We start from the raw sequence: 25,608 nt of genomic DNA, 5'->3' as shown, positions 1-25,608 counted from the left end.
AAATGCTTTCAGTTTTTCACCATTGGGAATGACGTTTGCTGTGGGTTTGTCATATATGGCCTTTATTATGTTGAGGTAGGTTCCCTCTATGCCCACTTTCTGGAGAGTTTTTATCATAACTTGGTGTTGAATTTTGTCAAAAGCTTTTACTGCATCTACTGAGATGATAATATGGTTTTTATTCTTCAATTTGTTAATATGGTGTATCACATTGATTGATTTGCATAAATTGAAGAATCCTTGCATCCCTGGGGTAAATCCCACTTGGTCATGGTGTATGATCCTTTTAATGTGTTGTTGGATTCTGTTTGCTAGTATTTTGTTGAGGATTTTTGCATCTATATTCATCAGTGATATTGGTCTGTAATTTTCTTTCTTTGTAGTATCTTTGCCTGGTTTTGGTATCAGGGTGATGGTCGCCTCATAAAATGAGTTTGGGAGTGTTCCTTACTCTGCATATCTTTGGAAGAGTTTGAGAAGGATGGGTGTTAGCTCTTCTCTAAGTGTTTGATAGAATTCACCCGTGAAGCCATCTGGTCCTGGACTTTTGTTTGTTGGAAGATATTTAATCACAGTTTCAATTTCATTGCTTGTGATTGGTCTGTTCATATTTTCTATTTCTTCCTGGTTCAGTCTTGGAAGGTTATAGCTTTCTAAGAATTTGTCCATTTCTTCCAGGTTGTCCATTTTCTTGGCATAGAGATGCTTGTAGTAGTCTCTTAGGATGCTTTGTATTTCTGCCATGTCTGTTGTAACTTCTCCTTTTTCATTTCTAATTTTATTGATTTTAGTCCTCTCCCTCTTTTTCTTGATGAGTCTAGCTAATGGTTTATCAATTTAGTTTATCTTCTCAAAGAACCAGCTTTTAGTTTTATTGATCTTTGCTTTTGTTTCTATTTCATTTATTTCTGCTCTGATCTTTATGATTTCTTTCCTTTTACTAACTTTGGGTTTTGTTTGTTCCTCTTTCTCTAGTTCCTTTAGGTGTAAGGTTAGATTGTTTATTTGAGATTTTTCTTGTTTCTTGAGGTAGGCTTGTATAGCTATAAACTTCCCTCTTAGAACTGCTTTTGCTGCATCCCATAGGTTTGGATCATCGTGTTTTCATTGTCATTTGCCTGTAGGTATTTTTTGATTTCCTCTTTGATTACTTCAGTGATCTCTTGGTTATTTAGTAATGTATTGTTTAGCCTCCATGTGTTTGTGTTTTTTACGTTTTTTTCCCTGTAATCCATTTCTAATCTCATAGCGTTTTGGTCAGAAAAGATGCTTGATATGATTTCAATTTTCTTAAGTTTTCTGAGGCATGATTTGTGACCCAAGATGTGATCTATCCTGGAGAATGTTCCATTTGCACTTGAGAAGAAAGTGTAATCTGCTGTTTTTGGATGGAATGTCCTATAAATATTAATTAAATCTATCTGGTCTATTGTGTCATTTAAAGCTTCTGTTTCCTTATATTTTTTCATTTTGGATGATCTGTCCATTGGTGTAAGTGAGGTGTTCAAATCCCCCACTATTTTTGTTACTGTCGATTTCCTCTTTTATAGCTGTTAGCAGTTGCCTTATATATTGAGGTGCTCCTACCTTGGGTGCATATATATTTATAATTGTTATATCTTCTTCTTGGATTGATCCCTTGATCATTATGTAGTGTCCTTCCTTGTCTCTTGTAACATTCTTTATTTTAAAGTCTATTTTATCTGATATGAGTATTGCTACTCCAGCTTTCTTTTGATTTCCATTTTCATGGAATATCTTTTTCCATCCCTTCAATTTCAGTCTGTATGTGTCCCTAGGTCTGAAGTGGGTCTCTTGTAGACAGCATATATATGGGTCTTGTTTTTGTATCCATTCAGGAAGTCTGTGTCTTTTGCTTGGGGCATTTAATGCATTCACGTTTAAGGTAATTATCAATATGTATGTTCCTATGACCATTTACTTAATTGTTTTGGGGTTTTTTTTGTAGGTCCTTTTCTTCTCTTTTGTTTCCCAGTTAGAGAAGTTCCTTTGGCGTTTGTTGTAGAGCTGGTTTGGTGGTGCTGAATTCTCTTTGCTTTTGCTTGTCTGTAAAGCTTTTGATTTCTCCATAGAATCTGAATGAGATCCTTGCCAGGTAGAGTAATCTTGGTTGTAGGTTCTTCCCTTTCATCACTTTAAGTATATCATGACACTCCCTTCTGGCGTGTAGAGTTTCTGCTGAGAAATCAGCTGTTAACCTTATGGGAGTTCCCTTGTATGTTATTTGTTGTTTTCCCCTTGCTGCTTTCAATAATTTTTCTTTGTCTTTAATTTTTGCCAATTTGATTACTATGTGTCTTGGTGTGTTTCTCCTTGGGTTTATCCTGTATGGGACTTGCTGCCCTTCCTGGATTTGGGTGGCTATTTCCTTTCCCATGTTAGGGAAATTTTTGACTATAGTCTCTTCAAATATTTTCTCTGGTCCTTTCTCTCTCTCTTCTCCTTCTGGGACCCCTATAATGCGAATGTTGTTGCGTTTAATGTTGTCCCAGAGGTCTCTTAGGCTGTCTTCATTCCTTTTCATTCTTTTTCTTTTTTCTGTTCCACAACATTGAATTCCACCATTCTGTTTTCCAGGTCACTTATCTGTTCTTCTGCCTCAGCTATTCTGCTATTGATTCCTTCTAGTGTATTTTTCATTTCAGTTATTGTATTGTTCATCTCTGTTAGTTTGTTCTTTAATTCTTCTGGTCTTTGTTAAATATTTCTTGCATCTTCTCAATCTTTGCCTCCATCTTTTTCCGAGGTCCTGGATCATCTTCACTATCATTTTTCTGAATTCTTTTTCTGGAAGGTTGCCTATCTCCACTTCATTTAGTTGTTTTTCTGGGGTTTTATGTTGTTCCTTCATCTGGTACATAGCCCTCTGCCTTTTCATATTGTCTATCTTTCTGTGAATGTGTCTTTTGTTCCACAGGCTACATGATTGTAGTTCTTCTTGCTTCTCCTGTCTGTCCTCTGGTGGATGAGGCTATCTAAGAGGCTTGTGCAAGTTTCCTGATGGGAGGGACTGGTCCAAGATTATAATCTTGAAAGAAGCAAAAAAGAACAACTCATCACATACAAGGGAACTCCAGTTAGATTATCAGTGAATTTTTCAACAAAAGCCTTGCAGGCCAGAAGAGAGTGGGATGATGTATTCAAATTGCTGAATTAAAAAAAAAAAAACAAAACCCCCGCTAACCAAGTATACTATATCCAGCAAAACTGTCCTTCAACAGTGAAGGAATAATGAAGACTTCCCCAGATAAGCAAAAGCTGTGTGAGTTCATTGTCACTAGACTTGCCTTTTTAGGAAAGCTAAAGGGAATCCTATAAGTTAAAATAAAATTATACTATATAGCCACATGAAACCATATGAAAATATAAAGCTCAATGTTAATGGTAGATATGTAGACAAGTACAGAATACTGTGATACTATAATGGTGGAGCACAAATCACTTTTAATTCTGCTATAGAAATTAGAGGACAAGAGCATACAAATAATTATAATTATTAAACTATGATAATGGATACAGAATATATAAAGATATAATTTGTGACATTCATAACAAAAAGTAGAATGGAGATGTGAAAAGAGTAGAGTTTTTTAATACAATAGCAATTAATTTGTTATCAGCTTGAGAAATATCGTTATAACTCTTAAGTAGTTTTATGTAATCCCCATAGAAACTATCCACAAAGAAACTATCAAAAAGATATACAAAAGAAAATGGAAAGGAATCAAAGCATGTCAATACAAAAAATCAACAAAACACAAAGTAGGGACTTCCCTGGTGGTGCAGTGGTTGGGAATCTGCCTTCCAATGCAGGGGACACGGGTTTGAGCCCTGGTCTGGGAGGTTCCCACATGCTGCAGAGCAACAAGGCCCGTGCACCACAACTGCTGAGTCTGCGCTCTGGAGCCCATGAGCCACAACTACTGAGCCCATAAGCCACAACTACTGAAGCCCCGTGCCTAAAGTCCGTGCTCCGCAACAAGAGAAGCCAATGCGGTGAGAGGCCCGCGCACCGCAATGAAGAGTAGCCCCCGCTCACCACAACTAGAGAAAGCCCGCGTGCAGCAATGAAGACCCAATGCAGCCAAAAATAAACAAACAAACAAAAAACCCACAAAGTAAAGCAGCAAAAGAAGAAAATAGAGACAAATAGCTATAACAGGAACAACAAAATGCAATAGTAACGCTTTCCCTATAAGGAATAATTTTAAATATAAATGGATTAAGTTCCCCAATCTAAAGATACAGAGTAACTGAATGGATTAAAAAAACAAGATGCCACTAAATACTATCTACAAGAAACTCACTTCAGATATGAAGATCCACATAGGCTGAAAGTGAAATTATGTAAAATGATATTTCATGCAAATAGTAACGAAAAGAGAATGGGGTGGCCACACTTATATCTGACAAAATTGACATTAAGCCAGAAATTGTCATAATAAAAAAGAAGATCATTACATAATGATAAAGGGTCAATTCACTAGGAAGATATAAAAATTATAAATATATATATGCACCTAACAGCAGAACACCCAAATATATGAAGCAAGCACTGACAGAACTGAGGGGAGAAATAGAATGAAACTCCATGATAGCAGGAGACTTCAGTATCTCACTTTCCATGTGGATAAAACAGCCAGAAAGAAGATCAATAAGGAAACAGAACTTGAAAGCAACTATAGACCAATTGGACCTAATAGCCATATATAGACCATTTTACCAAACAGCAACAGAATATATATTTCCTCATATGCAAATGGAATGTTCTCCAACATAGATCACATGTTAGAATAGAAAAACCATAGAAAAAAAAAGTCAATGAAACTGAGTTGGTTTTTTGAAAAGATAAACAAAATTGATAAACCCTTAGCTAAACTAAGGAAAAAGAAGACTCAAAAAACCAAAAAAACACACAAGGGAACATTACAATGTATGTCATAGAAATAAAAAGGATTATAAAAGGCTATTATGAGCAATCATATGCCAACACATAGGTAACTTAGAAGAAATGGATAAATTCCTAGAAATATACAAGTTATCAAGACTGAATCACAAAGAAATAAAAAATCTGAACAGACCTTTAACTATTAAAGAGATTGACTCAGTCATCAGAAGCCTCCCAACAAAGAAAAGCCCAGAAACAGATGGTTCACAGGAGAATTCTACCAAACGTTTAAAGAAGAATTAACACCGATACTTCTCAAACTCTTCAGGAAAATAGAAAAGGAGTAAACACTTCCAAACTCATTTCATGAGGACAGGATTACTCTGATACCAAAGCCAGACAATGATACAACAAGAAAAAAAGAAAAAAAAAAAAACCAAACTACAAACTCATATCTCTGGTGAATAGTGATGCAAAAATCCTAAAGAAAATACCAGCAAACCAAATTCAACAGCACATTAAGAGAATTATACAACAGACCATGAGGGATTTATCCATGGGATGCAAGGATGCTTTAACATATGAAAATCAATGTATTGATAATACACCACATCAATGGAATGAAAGATAGAAATCTCATGATCATCTCAATTGATAAAAAAATGCACTTGACAAAATTTAATACATTTTTATGATTAAAAATGCTCACCAAACTAGGAACAGAAGGAAATTTTTTTCAATATAATAAAGTCCATATATGAGAAATCCACACCATACTCAGCAGTTAAAGACTGAAATCTTTTCCTCTAAGATCAGGAAAAAGGCAGGGGTGCCCACTCTTGCCACTTCCATTTAACATAGTACTGGAAGTTATAGAGCAATTAGGCAAGAAAAAGAAAAAAAATGCATCCAAATGGCAAAGGAAGAAGTAAACTCTCAGTTTTTGTAGATAACATGATCTTATATGTAGAAATCCCTAAAGATTAAAAAAAAAAACCTGTTAGAACTAATAAATGAATGAAGCAAAATGCACTATACAAAATCAATACTCAAAAATCAGCTGCATTTTTATATATTGACAATGAACAATCCAAAAAGCATTTTAAGAAAATAATCCCATTTACAATAGCATCAAAAAGAATAAAATACTTTGAAATAAACTTAACCAAGGAGGCAAAAGATTGCACACTGAAAAATTAAACTATTGCTGAAAGAAATTAAAGATAGAAATAAATGAAAAGATATCCCATGTTCATGGATTGGAAGACTTAATATTATTAAAATGTTCACAGTACACAAAGCAATCTACAGGTTCAATGCAATCCTTATCAAAACCCCAGTGGCATTTTTGTAGAAATAGAAAAAATCCTAAAATTCATGTGGAATCTCAAAGGACCCCAAATATCCAAAACAATCTTGAAAAATTACAACAAATTTGGAGATCTTACACATCATGATTTCAAAACATATTACAAAGCTATAGTAATCAAAACAGTATGATAATATTCCATTTGGAATATTATTCAGCCATAAAAATTAGGAAATCCTGCCAGTTGCAACAACATGAATGGACCTTGAAGGCATTATGCTAAGTGAGATAAGGTAGAGAAAGACAAATATTATGTGATCTCACTTATATGTGGAATCTTAAAAAGTACCAAATTAATAGAAAAAGATATCAGATTTGTGGTTAACAGAGATGTGGGATGGGGTGAAGGGGAATTGGATGAAGGTAATCAAAAGGTACAAGCTTCCAGTTATAAGATAAATAAGTACTAGGGATGTAATGTACAATATGATGACTATAGTTAACACGGCTGTATAATATGCATGTAAGTTGTTGAGAAAGAAAATACTAAGTTCTAATAACAAGGATTTTTTTTTCTTTTTCTTCTTTTTTGTATCTATATGAGATGATGGATGTTAACTACATTTATTGTGGTAATCATTTCATGATATATTTAAGTTAAATCATTATGCTGTACAACTTATACAGTACTGTATGTCAATTATATCTTAATAAAAATGGGAGGGAGAAAAAAAGAATGGTACTGGCATAAAGACAGATATATATATCGATGGAACAGAATAGAGAGTTCAGAAATAAGCCCTCATGTATATGGTCAAATGATCTTTGACAAGGGTGCTAAGTCTATATATACAGTGAGGAAAGGATTGTCTCTCCGACAAATGGTGTTGGGAAAACTGGATATTTCTATGCCAAAGAATGAAGATGGACCCTTATTTTACACCACACAAAAAATAAACTCAAAATGGATTAGCCTGAGCATAAGACCTGAAATTATAAAACTCCTAGAATAAAATATAGGGGAAAAGCTTCATAAAATTGGCCTTGGCAATGATTTCTTGGGTATGACACCATAAACACAGGTAACAAAATCAAAAATAGAAAAATAAGATTATGTCAAACTTTAAAACTTCTGCACAGCAAAGAAACAATAAACAGAGTGGAAAAGCAACATATAGAAAGGAAAAAAATATTTATGAAACATATATCAGATGAGGGCTAATATCCAGAATATATAAGAACTCCTACAGCTCAATAACAACAACAAACAAACAAATAAATAATCCAATTAAAAAATGGACAAAGGACTCGAACAACATTTCTTCAAAGATATACAAATGACCAAAATCATGTGAAAAAGTGTTCAACATCACTACTCATCAGGGAAATGCAAACCACAACCACAGTGAAATATTACCCCAAACCCATTAGGATGACCATTTTCAAAAAAAAAAAAAAAATGAAAACAGGAAATAACAATTGTTGGGGAGGATATGGAGTAACAGGAACACTTGCATACTGTTAGTGAGATTGCAAAATAGTGCAGCCTCTACAGAAAACAGTATGGAGTTTCTTCAAAAAATTAAAAATAGAACTACCATATGACCTAGCAAGACCACTTCTAGGTATATACTCAAAGGAATTGAAATCAGGATCTTGAATAGTATTTTTTTGCACATCCATGATCATTTGCAGCATTATTCATAATAGCAAGATGTGGAAACAGTCTAAATGTCCATCAATGGACGACTGAATAAAGGAAATGTGGAATATACAGACAATGGAATGTTATTTAGCCTTAAAAGAGAAGAAAATCCTGTCATATGCTACAACATGGATGAACCTTGAAGACATTATTCTAAGTGAAAAAAGCCAAATACAAAAGACAAATACTTCATAATACCACTTATATGAGATATCTAAAATAATCAAACTCATAGAAACAGAAAGTAGGTTGGTGGTTGCCAGGGGCTGGGGGGAGGTGAAAATGGGGAGTTGTTGTTCAGTGGGTTTCAGTCATGCAAGAAAAAAATGTTCTAGAGATCTGCTGTACAACAATGTGCATATAGTTAGCAATACTGTAATGTACATTTAAAAATTGTTGAGGGTAAAAAAAGTATCAGTAATGTTGGGAAAAAATATAAACTTTCTGATACCCACAGGGGAAGAAAGACAGAGAGAGAGAGAGAGAGGAACACTGTTGTCAATAATAGCTTTGTAAACCCTTAAGTAAAATTTGTCTTTTCCTTAAAAAATCCATAAAGATATTTATCAATTAATTTTATGAGAAATGCTTGGCTTAGTTGCTTCAGAATCCTTCCTAAATCCCATTTTTAAGTGTTACAAAGTAATTGATTATAATAAACAAAGCTCAGACCAATTTTTCCAACATATGGGCTCCATGTGTGTGTTCCTAAGACAGAAGGCTTTAATTTTCTTGGCATTTGTAACTGTTTAGCTGGCTTTTCAGGATAAGTGTCAGAGCTGTGTGGACACTTTGTAGGCTCTGATGAAGCATAATTAGATATCAATAACTTTACAAAATCCTTCTTTATTACATTCACCACAATGGGCACACTATAGAATTGTTGCACCCTGTAATACACTGCTTACTGTCTCTTATCAATGAAAGAATTTTCAATCCAGGCATTCTTAAAAATTCACTATATATTCTGGAGAAGCAACATGCAAAGAAAATGTCACCATATCTAAAGTATGATATTTACCAGCCAAAGCAATGAAATAGAGGTATTATAGGGATAAACTCACATGTATTCCATGGCGTAAAATGGTGATTATTTTCTATGTCCTTATATTATTACAATAGAAGGTCAGGTATGATGTCCAAACGACAATGAGAATAAAATATTTGATGGCCTCAGTTCTGTCCCCGAGTTCAAGGAGAACAGATTGCTTCAGGGCTGCCTAACAAATGTCCTTAAAAGATCTTTTCAAGGGTGTGTTCGGCAAGATACATGTTTACCCTCTATCCTGAGAAAAAGCAATTATCACAAAATTTGTTTTCTGAGATCCTAAGGTCAGGAGAGAGAAGATGCTGTGTACTTACTTTTGGTAAAATTACATATATTTGATACCACTTGGAAAGAATGTAACCCTTCAAACACACAGAGAAAAACAAAATTTGAATCATGTACCTACTGCAAAACCATAGATGTTTGACTTTAATATGATAATTTCTGCAATTTTACTCTAGTTCCTAGTTGCCCTCCTTCTCATTACCAAGTCGTTTCATGATGCCTTTTAGTCACTCCCAATTAGCACTCTATGATTTGACAATATTGTTCAAAGATCCCCCCACTATAGCCCTGTAAACTGCTTTATCCCTCTTGACGTTGCTTCCCACTCAAAATTGTTCTCTTTCTTCCATTCCATCCCATTTAAATTCCCATTCCCCTGGGTTTTATTCCCATCTAATAATGAGGAGAAAAACATCCCATTGTGCTAGTTCACCTAAAGTTGACCTTTCAGGATTTGGGGATGTCAAAAGTATTTGGGAGGCCTTTTGGTGGTGACCTGAATTCAAATCATGCCATATCAGAGAGGCCTGCCACTATGATGAGCCTTGATAGTAAAATTAAAGACTGATTCATAGCATCTATCAATTCAAGTCGCAATGGTTTTGAGCTGTCCCAGTCTCAAAGCTCTGGCTTTCACTGGCCCTCAAACAGGTCTAGAACATCACCAAATTAACAAGACATGAGCAGTTCAACCATGATTTGACCTTTACAAAGTGCCATTTTAACTAGTACCATAGGTTTACTAACCCTGTCTTTTTGCCCTCAGTATTATGCATCTCATCTAGAATGCTTCTGATTCCAAAGTTAAGAACTCAAACATACATCAGTAGATTGTTTAAGAAACCCCACTTTACTGTTTCAATCATTATGTCTTGCTTTGCACCAAATAATCATACTCTAAATAGAGTTGAAAGCCCAAGAGGAGCTAAATCACTTACCTATTAATAATATTCACACTTTTAGTTTGGGAGATAGTATAGCCTCCTTTTACTGACAGTTCTTATCTATTCTCTTAAGCACATCAACCATTACCTGTAAAAACTCAGGATTAGGTGATAACAGCCTAAGGAGCACAGTTCTTTCCTTACTTCTACCTTCTATTCCTTGCCAATATGCATTGATAGCAACAGAGTCTATATTTTCTCCAAAAAAAGAGGCTGCACTACATGGTGAGGTAGTTTTAGAGATGCTTCTGTTTTAATAGGAAAGAGGAATGGATGGATGCATGTGTCAACAAATTTATATTTTTAGTAGTAAGGAAGATGTTACACACACATAGGCAATAAACAGGCAAGCCATTTACTGCTTAGCTGTTGTTATGTGTACATCTTTTTAATTCTAGAACTCTCCTCAGTACACAAGAGGTTTCTATGATAGCATGCTATATTCCAAGCTCTATAAGGATGAGAACCATGCCTGTCTTACTCATCACTATACCTATGTCCTTGTGGAATAACATGGTGCCTGGCATATAGTAGGTGTTCAATAAATATTTTTTAATGAGGTAACTGAGGTATACAATTATTTTCTTGACATATTCATCTCTCTTTCTAGACTCCTTGTGCCCAAAGACAATGCCTATATTCCCAGAATCCACAAAAGTGTCTTTCACATGCTTAATTTTGGCCTGATCAGTGAACAAAAGTATTTTAAACACATATACCTTGTATCTATTCCAGATCCAGCTCTAACTGGCTAACCAAAATGTCTGTCATCCTGAATTCTATTCTGTAGACTCAATGGCAGTGGTTGAGTGAATGAAGGAGATGGAAAGAGTATACAGTTTTATAAAGAGCTTACAAATGCCTTAGAAGACCAAGAATTGTAAATGGAATATATGACGTGACATGACTGGTTTCCTCATTCGATCTCCCCATGTCAAGTCTGCCAGGATTTCCCCAAACCCACTCCTGCTAAAATAGATAACTAATGAAAAGTTGAGATTATTGAGTGAAAGGATCTAGAAGGTTAGGTTGTCCATCAGACTATAATCATGTCCATACATTTTAATCAGCGAGGAGAAGAGGAGGTGACAAGATTTCCCAGGACAAGCAGAAGAAAGTGAGGATACCATTTAGAGGCCAACATGTTGCACTCTTCTTCAGGAGAGACTTCACCCATGGCCTTTGTTTTGGCCTCTTCCCCACAACCCAGAGTTCATGTGGCCCTGCCTCCTCATTTGTTTATGACGTGTATTTGAACTTTAAGCTCTCTGAGGAACATATTTTTATTCAGTGGTTTCCCACTGTGGTCCTGAGACCCCATGCACCAAGGAGTATTAGTAAGCTGAATAAATATGTAAGCCATTTCTGTGTACTAACTCTGTGTTCAAAAGTATATGATTTTGTGGTGAATAAAATATAAATTTCCTTAAAATGTTTACTAAGGTCATTATAGTTATTTATCATTATGTATTTTCTCTGTGAAAAATGCCGTTGGTAATTGGATAGAGATTGCATTGAAACTATAGATTGCCTTGGGTAGTATTGTCATTTAAAACTTTTTAAATTTGTATGGAAACACAAAAGACCCCGAATAGCCAAAGCAATCTTGAGAAAGAAGAACAGAGCTGGAAGAATCAGGCTCCCTGACTTGACTATACTACAAAGCTACAGTAATCAAAACAGTATGGTACTGGCACAAAAACAGACATATAGATCAATGGAACAGGATAGAAAGCCCAGAAGTAAACCCACGCACTTATGGTCAATTAGTCTACAACAAAGGAGGCAAGAATATACAATGGAGAAAAGACAGTCTCTTCAACAAGTGGTGCTGGGAAAACAGGACAGCTACATGTAAAAGAATGAAATTAGAACATTCTCTAATACCATATACAAAAATAAACTCCAAATGGATTAAAGACCTACATGTAAGACTGGATACTATAAAATTCTTAGAGGAAAACATACACAGAAAATTCTTTGACATAAATCACAACAATTTGTTTGGATTTGTCTCCTAGAGTGATGGAAATAAAAACAAACCAAAAAAAAAAAAACCACAAATGGGACCTAATTAAACTTATAAGCTTTTGCACAGCAAAGGAAACCATAAACAAAATGAAAAGACAACCAATGGAATGGGAGGAAATATTTGCAAATGAGGCAAGAGACAAGGGATTGATCCCCCAAATACACAAACAGCTCATACAGCTCAATATTAAAAAAACCCAAAAACCCAATCGAAAAATGGGCAGAAGATCTAAATAGACATTTCTCCAAAGAAGACATACAGATGGCCAAAAGGCACATGAAAAGATGCTCAACATCGTTAATTATTAGAGAAATGCAAATCAAAACTACAATGAGGTATCGCCTCACACCAGTCAGAATGGCCATCATCAAAAAGTCTACAAATAATAAATGCTGGAGTGGGTGTGGAGGAAAAGGAACCCCCCTCCAATGTTGTTGGGAATGTAACTTAGTACAGCCACAATGGAGAACAGTATGGAGGTTCCTTAAACAACTAAAAATAGAGCTACCATATGACCCAGCAATCCCACTACTGGGCATATATCCAGAGAAAACTCTAATTCAAGAAATATATGCACCTCCATGTTCATAGCAGCACTATTTAAAATAGCCAAGACATGGAAGCAACCTAAGTGTCCATCGACAGATGAATGGATAAAGAAGATGTGGTATATATACACAATGGAATCTTACTCAGCCACAAAAAAAGAATGAAATAATGTCATTTGCAGCAACATAGATGGATCTAGAGAATATCATACTAAGTGAAATAAGTCAGACAGAAAAAGACAAACGTCATATAATATTGCTTATATGTGGAATCTAAAAAAATGATACAAATGAACTTATTTACAAAAGAAGTAGACTCACAGACATAGAAAAGAAACTTTTTGGTTACCAAAGGGGAAAGGGGGGAGGGATAAATTAGGACTTTAGGATTAAAATATACACACTACTATATAAAATATACAACCAACAAGGACCTACTGTATAACACAGGGGACTATACTTAATATCTTGTAATAACCTATAATGGAAAAGAATCTAAAAAAAGTATATATTATATATGATATATAATATATATATATGAATTACTTTGCTGTACACATGAAAATAATACAACATTGTAAATCAACTATATTTCAATAAAAATATTTAAAAATGTATACACTGGTTTTATTTTTTACTGCACTATCACTCTCTGATATTATAGGATGTACCTATTTATTGCCTGGTTGTCTACCCATTCAAGTACAACCTCCCTGAGAGCAAAAAAATAAATAAAATTAAATTAAAAAATAAAGAGAGCAAAACTGTTGAAATTTTTCTACCTATGGAAAAAATTATTATTACTCAAAATTTTGTCTCTAGAACAAATCTCTTCTCTGTGCTCAAAGCCAGTATATCTAGCTATTTAGTTTATAGCTTGTTTAGATGTCTCAATGGCACCTCTAAAATAAAAACAAATTCATGATATACTCCCTTTTTTTCTCCTCAATCTAGTCCTATTCATGTGTCTGTTATACCCCAAATGATATCACTATCCATTCAGTTTAGCACTCTCTGTCTCCCTCACCCCATATATCGAGTCCATCATTGAGTCCACTTAAATATCTCTACAAAACATCTACTTATTTCTGTCTCTTCCACTACCTCTGTAGTCTGTGGTTCCATCTTCTCTTGCCCGGAAAAGCAATAACTTATTAATTGGTCTAATCCTCATCCATTCTGCTCTCCCTCCAGCCTACTCAGAATGAGGTGTTTGAAAGAAAATCTAATGATGCATTTCCCTTGCTTAAAAATCTTTAGTGTTTTCCTTGACACTTATGGTAAAGGCAAAATTCCTTAAAGTGCTTATCAAGACTTCCCATGACCCATCCCTAATCTACATTCTTATTTGAATCATGTTCTCTGTTATTCTTTCTTTCCTAACAACACTGGCCTTCTCTCAGACCTTCATATTCACCACACTCCCTCCCAATACAGGTGGTAACACATGCTAGTTCTCCTTTTACCTAGTTAACTTCTAATCATCCACCATAGCTCAAATGTCATTTTTGAACCATTCAGACTGTGTGTTTTCATCATATGATTCCAAAGCAATATATAGTTCTTAGCATTCATCTCAATTGTAATTCATCTCAAGAAGGAATTCTGCCAGCAGAATTCTGCTTTTGGACTCATATTACAACTCTTCCCTGAGTCTCCAGCCCGCCAACCTACCCTGCGGATTTTGAACTTGTACCACTACAATTACTTGAACCAATTCTTTAAAATAAACCATATGTTTTATGGTTCTGTTTTCTCTGGAGAACCCTGACTAATACAGAAGACAAGGTAAAATAAACAATAACTAATGCCTCTTTTAAGACGAGGAGGATGCAATAGAATCTTTTTTCTCAGAATTACATGAGCCTGATACTTGTTTTCGTTTTTTAGCAGACATCAGTTGCTTACACAATAAAATCCCATATCTGATGAGATTTAATGTTCCAATCAAGGAACACAAACTTTATTAATATATGTTATATACTTCTCACATAATAAAAATGACCATATTTTCTGACATTCATTAAGCTTGGTGTGGTTCCCTCAAACTTCTCCTGAGTCTTATGCCAGTCTTTCTGTCAACCCCAGTGTGGAAATACCGGGAGAGAGAAAAGATAGCAGAAAGAAGCAGAGTTAGTCTTCATCCATTTGTAACATTATGCAGTGGAAAGGTAACCCTACTACACTATTCCCCTAAGTGTTCCTGGACTTCAAGGAACTCTGATGTTCTTAGGTTCTTCATATTAGCTCTCTTAACCTACCTCATTACTCAGTATCTATAGTCAGTTCAAACACCCAGACTTTTTCATGCTAGCTACGCTTTAGCTATGTCATACTCATCCTATACTTAAACAGCTATGACTGAGAAACAAATTGAAGATCTTTTCCAAATTTCATTTTTATAGTTTCAGCCAGTTTTTCTAGACACTCATGACCTCTAGAGATCCTGAATCTGAGTTATCTCTCCACATATTTTATTATCATGTCATGAATATCCCCATCCAAATCACTAATAAAAACTGCATGGGACAGAACCAATAATAGAGTTATCTTAAAAGAAACCTCTTTCTCCAAGTTAATACCAATTCTTTAATTGGCTTTCTTTAGATCTAGAATTCAACCAGTTATAAACCCACTTAAGTTGTATTTTCATCTAGTATCTAGGTAGTCCAGCAAATACTTTGCAATATTACATTACTTACTTGTCTATGGAATTATATGTATTGTATAGAAACTGACATGATACACTAGTCTCTAGTAATTAATTCCCCTCTCTCAGTCAATAATTGCCATATTACCAACACATTAGTAAAAGAAGGAAAATCTTCACTTTAAACTCCTAAGAATAAAATAGCAACAATACTACCACTTAAAATTTGAAAAAAAAACCTTTCCATTATTATTATCATCTCCATTTGACACACAAATTGACACTTTTTAATTATTATTCCAATTTAATAAATGAGTAAACTGAAGCTCTGAACAGTTAGTTGACTTATCCAGAATCACAATGCTAATAGGTGGGGGAATATAAAAACAGAACACAGACCACCTGGCTCAGTTTTATTTTTATAGTGTACTAAACTGCCTCAGTAGACAAAAAATTTTCAGATGAATAAATAAGAAGATTAAGAGTCTAAAAATGACAGATTAAGGTGACATTAAGTCATTCAAAACTCATATACCTTTGCCTCAACTTTTACCAAACAAGATTCGTATGTATCCATTAACCCCAAAAGTTATATTAATAAAATACTGGTTTAACCCTCAATAGAAGGAAAACACATCACCATTTATTTATGTATATACTGGCATTCTTGTGATAAAAAGAAAAACACATTTATTTAAAATTTTTAGAAATACTAAGCCCCTGAAAATCTTAATCTTTCTTTGGAAGTTAAATTCCTTTTTAAAGACAAAAGTCAATATTTAGCAAAAAGATTATGTATCTTTAAGGTTCAAGTGTCAACATGTATCCTTTGGGTGTGAATCTTTAATGAACTGATTGACTGAATTTTCCTTTTTAACATTTCTGATATCAACTTAGAAAAGGCCTAAGTATCACCTCTCTGAATACTGATAGAAACATTTTCAATTCTCAGTACTCTTATATGTTAAATTGTATTTGATTTACCGATTATAGGCCTCAGGATACAATTCAGGTACCTAGATTACATAATCCCCAAAATAAGGATAGTTAGAAGAACTCCCAGGGATTAATTCACTTCAAATAATTATTCTCATTCTGTTTGACATAGCATAGAAATAGACTTGGTTATGTCTAGATACCAGTGCCAAATCATACTAAACTTTATATTTCACCAAATTAGGTGATTGCAAACGTATATGTGTCACATGGTTTAGCTTGCCAATTCTTTGATCAGGCAAGCAGGAGGTTTTGCCACTTTGGACTCTGCCTGAATTCTGAAGGGAAGATGGCTAGTATGCTGAGGAGTATGCTGAGGTTAATCTGAAATGCAAGGTCAAGATAGAGGAAATAATGCTGCCTTCCTCAAAACCACCACTACCTGCACATTTTCAGACCTCATTTTCTGTTGACAATCTGCTTCTCTAATTCTTTTTCCTCTCAGCTTAAGATTCTTACCTGTCTTAACTTCAATTTGGGAATGTGCATCTAATATCCTTACTTCCTGCTTACTATACCTTGATTTCTAACTTCTCTTTTCAATAACCTGGTATTTTGGCCCAGTTCCTGATTACACTTTTTGCTTTGTGGTTTGATCTTGGTGTTCTTTACCCTGCACTAGATAAATGTGATTATGATGACTCTGCTACAGTGGCTTGGCAGAAGAATCTTACTGAGTTGCTGTTGTTTCAGCATGAACTCTTGATGCTAACTGATGGTTATTAAGTAAAAAGTACATTGACCCCAGCTTGTTCAGGGAGAAGGTTGAATCTCTTTACAGTTGCAAACTCTAAAATCATCTTCGACAATGGGGAAATGCTGCCTGTTAGCACTCTACTTTATCCCATTTACTTAAACACATACCATTACAATATGAGAGAAAAACATTTGGGGTTGCATGTTTTACTTAGCTATATAATTGATGAAGTCAGCAACAAATGTTAGGCAAATATAACAAAAGGGAATTGTAGGAAATTTTTTATTGAATAACCTTAAAATGGTTAGAGATTTATCCATTTTTTGAATAGGTATGGACTGTAGCTCAAGTAAATTAATAACATTTCGAATTTCCTTCTAGCATTCTGGTTCTATTGTCCTATTTGTTTTGTCAATAGAAATAGTCTAGTGTATATAAATCAGATTGCCAATGCTGTCCATTTTGGTACGACATAAGCATTATGATTCATTACAAATGGAAGGTGTGTAGAAAAACAAAATCAATGAAAAAACATTCAAGCAGATCTTTTTGCTACAGCAAGGTAAACAACCATTATTACAAAGAGCAAAGTATTTGTACCTAAGAGATTCATGCAACAAAACATAGCCAGAGTAAACTTTGAATTTTTATGGAAAATCATATAAAGCACTCTCTCTATCTTCCACAGAGATAGGAAAAGTAATATGACTTTTTGAAATACAGAGTTTCCAAGATAACTATCTGACAAAAGTGTCAAAGACAACTTCCTGATTATTTTTAACTGAGTCATCTTGGTTTTTTCTTTATCTATTTTCAAAGATAAAATGTCTCATAAGTGAATTTCAATTTTATATGTGTATATAAAATTATGTGTATATGGCTGAAAAGTTCAATGGCAAGTGACTGTGGCATATTCATCTGTATTTTTATATTATATCAAATATATGACTCAGTAAATATAATATGTGTGTTGAATAAATAAATGATCACCCAGCTGATAAGAAATAAAAGAAAATCATAATCAAGTAATTGAGGAACTACCACATCTTCATTGCCATAGGTACACTGGCATATATAAAAATACCATTTGGTAATATTACCACCACAAAGAACTTTTCCTAGTCAGAAGGACGCTTTTTGCAGATGAGAAACTTCTGCTTACCTCTGTACATCACCAGTGTAATTTCCCTGCATTTATAGTTAGTCCTAATTTTTTAAGAGTAGTCCTCAATGACACTTAATATATTTCTTTCAGCCCCCACTTGACTCTACTCATTCCTTACTTTTAATTGTCCTGCTTCACTTCATTCTAACATAGCTATTGCTATACTGCAGCTATTGAAGCCTACGAAGTTTTTCAGCCACTGAAACTGAGGAAGTTTTGTTGGGATAAGAATTGTTTTGATGTCCAGTTATGTTTCAGAAATGCAGTCCTAGAGATTAAAGCCTGTTGCATTATATTTCAATGGAAGTTTTCTTTCTTAAATTAGTAGGTTGTAGTTGTATCATTGCCTTTCCAAACAGGCCTTTACTTAGTTCCCCTTAATACTTCATGTGAACCCCAGTTCCTTTGTTCGCTTCCTGCTTCCAGATTCTGTATATCCATGGGAGATACAATTTTTCTGTTTTTCTCTAGTGTACCTGTGCAAACCCTAACACTGACCAGCTGGCCACTTTTCCTATCCCTTGGCAATCTCTGCCAATAATTCTCCACTCCATTTTCTTCTACTGATTCTTCTTCCTCCACAAAGGACACAGGATGGACTGTTATAAATGAATTGTGTCAGGACTTCTTTTCTCTCACCTGAAAGCAAAGGACTGATCTTTCCAACTCAAAAATTTATAAGACTGTGATTCCCTCAATCATCCTTTCGGTCTCTGTGAGAGTTGAAAACTGTCATATTTCTCAGGAAAAGTGCAAAAGGAATGACAAAATGAAGGTTACTAGGAGATGTGAATGACTGCTTTTTCAACTCTCATGCTTCGGGAGCTTTTATCTTGAGCCTAAAAGCCATAAAGACAAAGAGTATAATAATTGCACATAAAATGAAAGACATAAAAGCCAGGTTGAATTGTAGCTTCTAGTTCCCTACGACCTTAGTTATGCAACAACACTTGATGTAACTGGGCTTTGTGAGCCAGAAATTAAGACGAATGTCCTGTCAAAGTGTTAGAATATTTGAAATTGTAACTGTCTCTGAAAATCCAAGTCCATGAAAAATATAGGATAGGTATTATTTTCTCCATCTGTCAGATGAGAAAATGGCAGCCTAGAAAGATTTAGTGGAGGAAGCCTAGGAAAAACAGACCCCAGGTGATAGAGCCCACATGACCTTTCTCCAAGACTAGTGTTCTTTCAACTATACGTTCAGTCTCTACCTCCTCTGAACAGGCCTTGAAAACCACATAGCTAATGAACTCCCAAGTCACATCTCTCCTTCAAATATTCATTAAAATTCCTAAATCAAAATGCATAATTATATTATAGAAATAATTAACATTATGTGGGAAAAATCATTACTCTAAACATTTCAATCAGCAATAATTGTGCCTCAGATAAACTTCATGAGCTGTGATATTGTCACTGCACAAAGATACATTAAAAGTTGATTCAGAAGAAAAAGTTGATGTACAAACCACTTGAATCAGAAAAAAAATGTGAATGGACGTTTTAATATAGCAGTTTATTATTTTCATCACTTTTGTACAACCTTTGATGACCTGAATTAACTGTGTAGCTTCCAACATTTAAGAAATCTGACTTGCCTAGTTTCAGTTGATGAAATATCTTGCGCCATGACAAACATCTCTACTAACCTTATTCTGACATTTGAAGAAACAAATTCTGACTATGTACAAACAACAAGCAACTGTAATATAATCCTTGAAATTACCTTGTTACCTAGACAAGAGGGTGAACAGTCACATTATTAAATAAAAAAACAAAAAGGATGGCGTGTTCTTGAGTAGAAGCAGTGCTAATCAATCCAACATGTTTAACACGACTGAACTTCTAAGAGTTGACAGGGACTCAAATGGTCAACAAATCCTGCTGATGGTCATTTATTAATACTTTGAGCATGTGTATGCCTTTTCTGCAATTTGTCTCTGATAGTCCAGCAGTACACTCATGCCCAGCCTCCTTTGGGACAGTCACAGATGTCTCCAAGGCAGCTGTACTGGAGTCTAGAGTGTCACTTATGGCAGTACCACAAGAAAAAGCTGACTAAGTGGAGCACATGTATGAGCTATCAGCATCTTGTGCTTGTGCTTACATGTTATAGATCCATGGTAATCATTGTCAGTAAAGAAGAAGGAAAATGAAGTCAGTTCTTCATATTTTTGTATCACACTTCAGATAGCAAATGGTAGATGAAGTCATTGCCATGGTTACAAAGATAAACAAGAATTGAATGACTGACCTCTGAGAGATATATATAGACATATGTATATATAACATAAACCAGACCTTTCAGTTACCATTCATCCAATTATAGACTAAAAAAAATTGAGGTGAAAATCATAACTAGGAATAGGCTTGTAATAAAATCTCTCCATGTGTTTAATTCCAGAAAAATCACTATATTTTCCTATACCTTTTTATTAGACTGTATATAAATATATAATATCTATCTATATAGGTACAGAGCTCTACATGCATCATATATTTCATAGTATTTAATATTCATAAAAATTCTGTGAAATGGGTATGATCATTTTACCATTTTACAGATGAGGAAACTGGGAAATAGACAAATTAAAGGATAAATAACGAAGTCACACAGCTACTGTGTTTTAAAGCTGAGATCTGAGCTCAGGCTCTTCTCACTACATCACATTTCAAGGTCAGCTGGACCTAGAGCAAGTAACTGAGGATAGATGAGGTTGAAATATTCAAAGCATCTCTGAATACACAGTTTTTGTAGAAGTTCATGAGGGCCCCCTGGAGCTCAACTGATGTTGAGTCGAACGCCATTCTGAGTCACTTAAAAAGAAATGAGTTTGCTTTTCCAGAAAAGACAACTAGTGTGCCCTTTATCTTTCATGTTCGGCACCTCCAGGAAAAGCTCAAAAGTGGCACCTTTTTTTTAAGAGCTGCAGAGTTCCCACTAGACCAGCATTCTACATTGCCTTTAGGCTATGAAGCAAGTACAGGGGTGAAGGAGGAAGGGCGAAGTACAGAAATCTTGTTTGCTCATATAAGAAGGCATAACTGGGTTATATGCTGAATGTACCCTTGCCTTTTTACAGCAAATTATCCGAAGGCTTTTGGTTTAAGGCAAAACTTGCCTAGCTACAGCTGGGGCCAAATCTCACCACAGCCAGTTTTTGTAAATAAAGTTTTATTGGAACACAGCCACATCCACTTGGTTATGTATTGTCTATGGTTGCTTTCATGCTACAAGAGGAGAGTTGAATAGTTGGGGCAGAGAATATACGTCTCACAAAGTCTAAAATATTTTCTACCTGGACTTCTACAGAAAAAGGTTGCCAATCCCTGGTTTAAGGAACAAAACCTCTCTGTTTATGAATCTCTGTGGGACTGCCTCCTGAGGCCCTCAGCCTGTAAGTCAGATCTTTTAGGCGTTTCTTCTTGGCTATAAAACAAGACATGTGCTTTGTATTTGGTTAGCAAGCTTCTTAATTGTCTTAATTTGCCTAGAGAGCCTTTGCTAAAGGGTGCTTAGTGATATTTTTAAGGCACTGAAAAAAAAAACATACTCTTTTATTTATTTTGCCTCTTTAAAATTTTATTTGAGCTTTTAGAATCCAACTTTCCTTTTCTCTTATTTTTATTACTTCAAATGAGGAATGAGAATGGTTCTGCACAGATTCCTTTAGCTGGCCTCCTCCTCCCCACCCCCAAAGACAAATGAAACAACGTTGTCATTACATTCAAGTTTAAATGGGAGATGATTTTCCCAAGATTCAGAGAGAAAAGTTGCTCTAACAAATAGTTTTTTATATTTGTTTAAACTATGCATACCCATCCACATGTCTAGCACACTCATGCAGATCCACTGGGCACTTCTTCCTCAAGGAAGTTCCACCCTCCCTGGCCTTTATATTACATGTTCTTACATTATGATAGCACCAGTAAAATAATCTCTGCACAGAATTGGTTCAGGCTTGTCAAGCACCAAAGCCAACCAAGTCAGCTACAAGAATTAAGAATTGGTCTATGTCTTCTTAATTCTGCAGGAGCCCAAGCCCACTGTTATCTTCATAAAATACTTCTTTTCATTCCCCTAGTAAATATATTTCATATAGATACTACATTTGCAGGCCTTTCCTGGTCATTTTCAGCAGCTGCAGGCATTTGCATATCATTCTGCACAATCATTTCAGATGGTTCCCTTTCCTTAGTCACCCTTTTTAGGAAGGCTGGAGCCTCGACACCTAAAATTACTGCTCCCAGCTTCTTCAAGGACTTCCAAGTTAAAGTTCTAGCTCTAGAAATCAATAAGGTCAGGGAAGTGACTTAATTTTAGACCATTCAGATACTGTAGGAGAAAATATGTATACTCAAACCTAGAGTTTCCAGTGTTGATAACGTTTAAAACTCAGTCAAGTTACCACTCAACTAATTATGGAGTAAAAAAGCAGGAGGGTGAAAATCATATCTAGGAATAGAGCTGTAATATAATCCCTCCATGTGTTTAATTCTAGAAAATAACTAGATTTTTCTATACCTTTTTATAAGACTAAATGAAAGGAAGTCCAGTGGGGGAATAAAAGAATCTGAAACAAAGCTAACTTAATTGATCTACTTTATATCAAGGGAGGGTTTCCAAAGGCTTCTCTCAATACTCTGTTATTCCTAAATTGCTTCTCATATCATAAAAATATAAGAAGTTAGCTAAGGTTGGTGTCTTTTCTAATTAATTCTAATAATCTTTTTGATAGAGGTGGTTGGCCTTGTCAAATTATTTCTCTTTATAAAAGATAAAGCTAATTCCCACACTAACCCCTAGTCTACAGAAATTCCCAGAGACACTCAAGAAATAGTGAATTCACCTTGCCTGTACTGAGCTAAAACAAACGTCCTGGGTACCAGGAGCCAAATGAATCTTGAGACTGAGCTTATCTATAGCTAGATAAATTCCATCCAACAACTGGCCATTTTGAAAACAACCCACTACTAACTGACTACCAGAATCAATTCAAATAATTACAACCATATTGGTCAGTTTAATACAATTCACCTTTCATTTTCCTCCCAACCAGTTTCTGTAAAAAAAACTTATTGCTCTTCAGGGAAGCAAAAAGTCTCCTGATTTTCACAGTCTAAATTGTTAAGCAACTACCGATCTATTCTTCTCTGCTTAGAGCAACCAGAGTCCCATTATTAGCAGCAGCCACCATGTACTTTTCATTTATGGAAGCACAACCAATGTCTGGGGTGACTGTGTTAAAGTGATGTACAAACCTAACATCTTGTCCTAACACATCCAGAAGAACTGCTTTCAGCCCTTTTCTTTCAAACCAAATGCATAAATAAACACAAGAGTTTGAGTATACTTTCTACTTCTATACCAACCAAGCAAAACACAAGCCATGCAAGATCATAATGTCAAGATAAGAAAGAAAAATGTATAAAGAACTTGTGAAAGCAAATATTAATTCTGAAAATGATTAAAAGAAAACTGTAACCACATCTCATCATTTTGTCTATATCTGTTTGTTTAAAATCTAAAATATGCAACACAAAAGCCCACTTCAATGTTCAAGTTAATAAAAGACAAGACAATTTTATATACTTATACTGAGAATCTATCTAATGGTTATTTAAACTATCACAGTTGTAGCTTAGAGAAATTTATAAATAAAACAGATGAAATTTCTAACATAATCTTGATGTTTTACTATTAAGGATATGTCTAGTTAATGTGAATGATAAACTTAAAGTATTTCATATTATCATTACTATAATGAATGCATACGAAGTTCATGGAGTCTCATAATTATTTTTTTCCGTCTATCTGGGGGTCTTTATTTTGCATTTTTTTAACATCTTTATTGGACTATAATTGCTTTACAATGGTGTGTTAGTTTCTGCTTTATAACAAAGTGAATCAGTTATGCATATACATATGTCTCCATATCTCTTCCCTCTTGCGTCTCCCTCCCACCCACATTTCCTTTCCCACCCTTCTAGGTGGTCACAAAGGACCGAGCTGATCCCCCTGTGCTATGTGGCTGCTTTCCACTACCTATCTATTTTACGTTTGGTAGTGTATATATGTCCATGCCACTCTCTCACTTTGTCCCAGCTTACCCTTCCCCCTCCACATATCCTCAAGTCCACTCTCTAGTAGGTCTGTGTCTTTATTCCCATCTTGCCCCTAGGTTCTTCTGAACTTTTTTTTTTTCCATATATGTGTGTTAGCATACGGTATTTGTTTTTCTATTTCTGACTTACTTCACTCTGTATGACAGACTCTAGATCCATCCACCTCACTACAAATAACTCAATTTCGTTTCTTTTTATGGCTGAGTAATATTCCATTGTATATATGCGCCACATCTTTTTTTTTAACATCTTTATTGGAGTATAATTGCTTTACAATGGTGTCTTAGTTTCTGCTTTATAACAAAGTGAATCAGTTATACATATATATATGTTCCCATATCTCTTCCCTCTTGCGCCTCCCTCCCACCCACCCTCCCTATCCGACCCCTCTAGGTGGTCACAAACCACCGAGCTGATCTCCCTGTGCTATGTGGCTGCTTTCCACTAGCTATCTATTTTACGTTTGGTAGTGTATATATGTCCATGCCACTCTCTCACTTTGTCACAGCTTACCCTTCCCCCTCCCCATATCCTCAAGTCCATTCTCTAGTAGGTCTGTGTCTTTATTCCCGTCTTACCCCTAGGTTCTTCATGACCTTTTTTTTTTTCTCTTAGATTTCATATATATGTGTTAGCATGCAGTATTTGTTTTTCGCTTTCTGACTTACTTCACTCTGTATGACAGACTCTAGGTCCATCCACCTCACTACAAATAACTCAATTTCGTTTCTTTTTATGGCTGAGTAATATTCCATTGTATATATGTGCCACATCTTTATCCATTCAACTGCTGATGGACACTTCGGTTGCTTCTATGTCCTGGCTATTGTAAATAGAGCTGCAATGAACATTGTGGTACATGACTCTTTTTGAATTATGGTTTTCTCAGGATATATGCCCAGTAGTGGGATTGCTGGGTCGTATGGTAGTTTTATTTTTAGTTTTTTAAGGAACCTCCATACTGTTCTCCATAGTGGCTGTATCAATTTACATTCCAACCAACAGTGCAAGAGGGTTATCTTTTCTCCACACCCTATCCAGCATTTATTGTTTGTAGATTTTTTGATGATGGCCATTCTGATCGGTGTGAGATGATATCTCATTGTAGTTTGGATTTGCATTTCTCTAATGATTAATGATGTTGAGCATCCTTTCATGTGTTTATTGGCAATCTGTATATCTTCTTTGGAG

General features: G+C 35.1%; 1 pseudogene; it reads right to left on the bottom strand.

Annotated features, from left to right (window-relative positions):
- Nucleotides 1-19,595: 19,595 nt before the first annotated feature.
- On the bottom strand, nucleotides 19,596-19,719 carry LOC133082798 (U4 spliceosomal RNA; annotated as a pseudogene).
- Nucleotides 19,720-25,608: the final 5,889 nt, after the last annotated feature.

Source organism: Eubalaena glacialis, chromosome X (assembly GCF_028564815.1).
Source record: "Eubalaena glacialis isolate mEubGla1 chromosome X, mEubGla1.1.hap2.+ XY, whole genome shotgun sequence".
Lineage (NCBI taxonomy): Eukaryota > Metazoa > Chordata > Mammalia > Artiodactyla > Balaenidae > Eubalaena > Eubalaena glacialis.
Note: the sequence above shows the minus strand (reverse complement) of the source record. Positions and strands in the feature narration are given on the sequence as shown.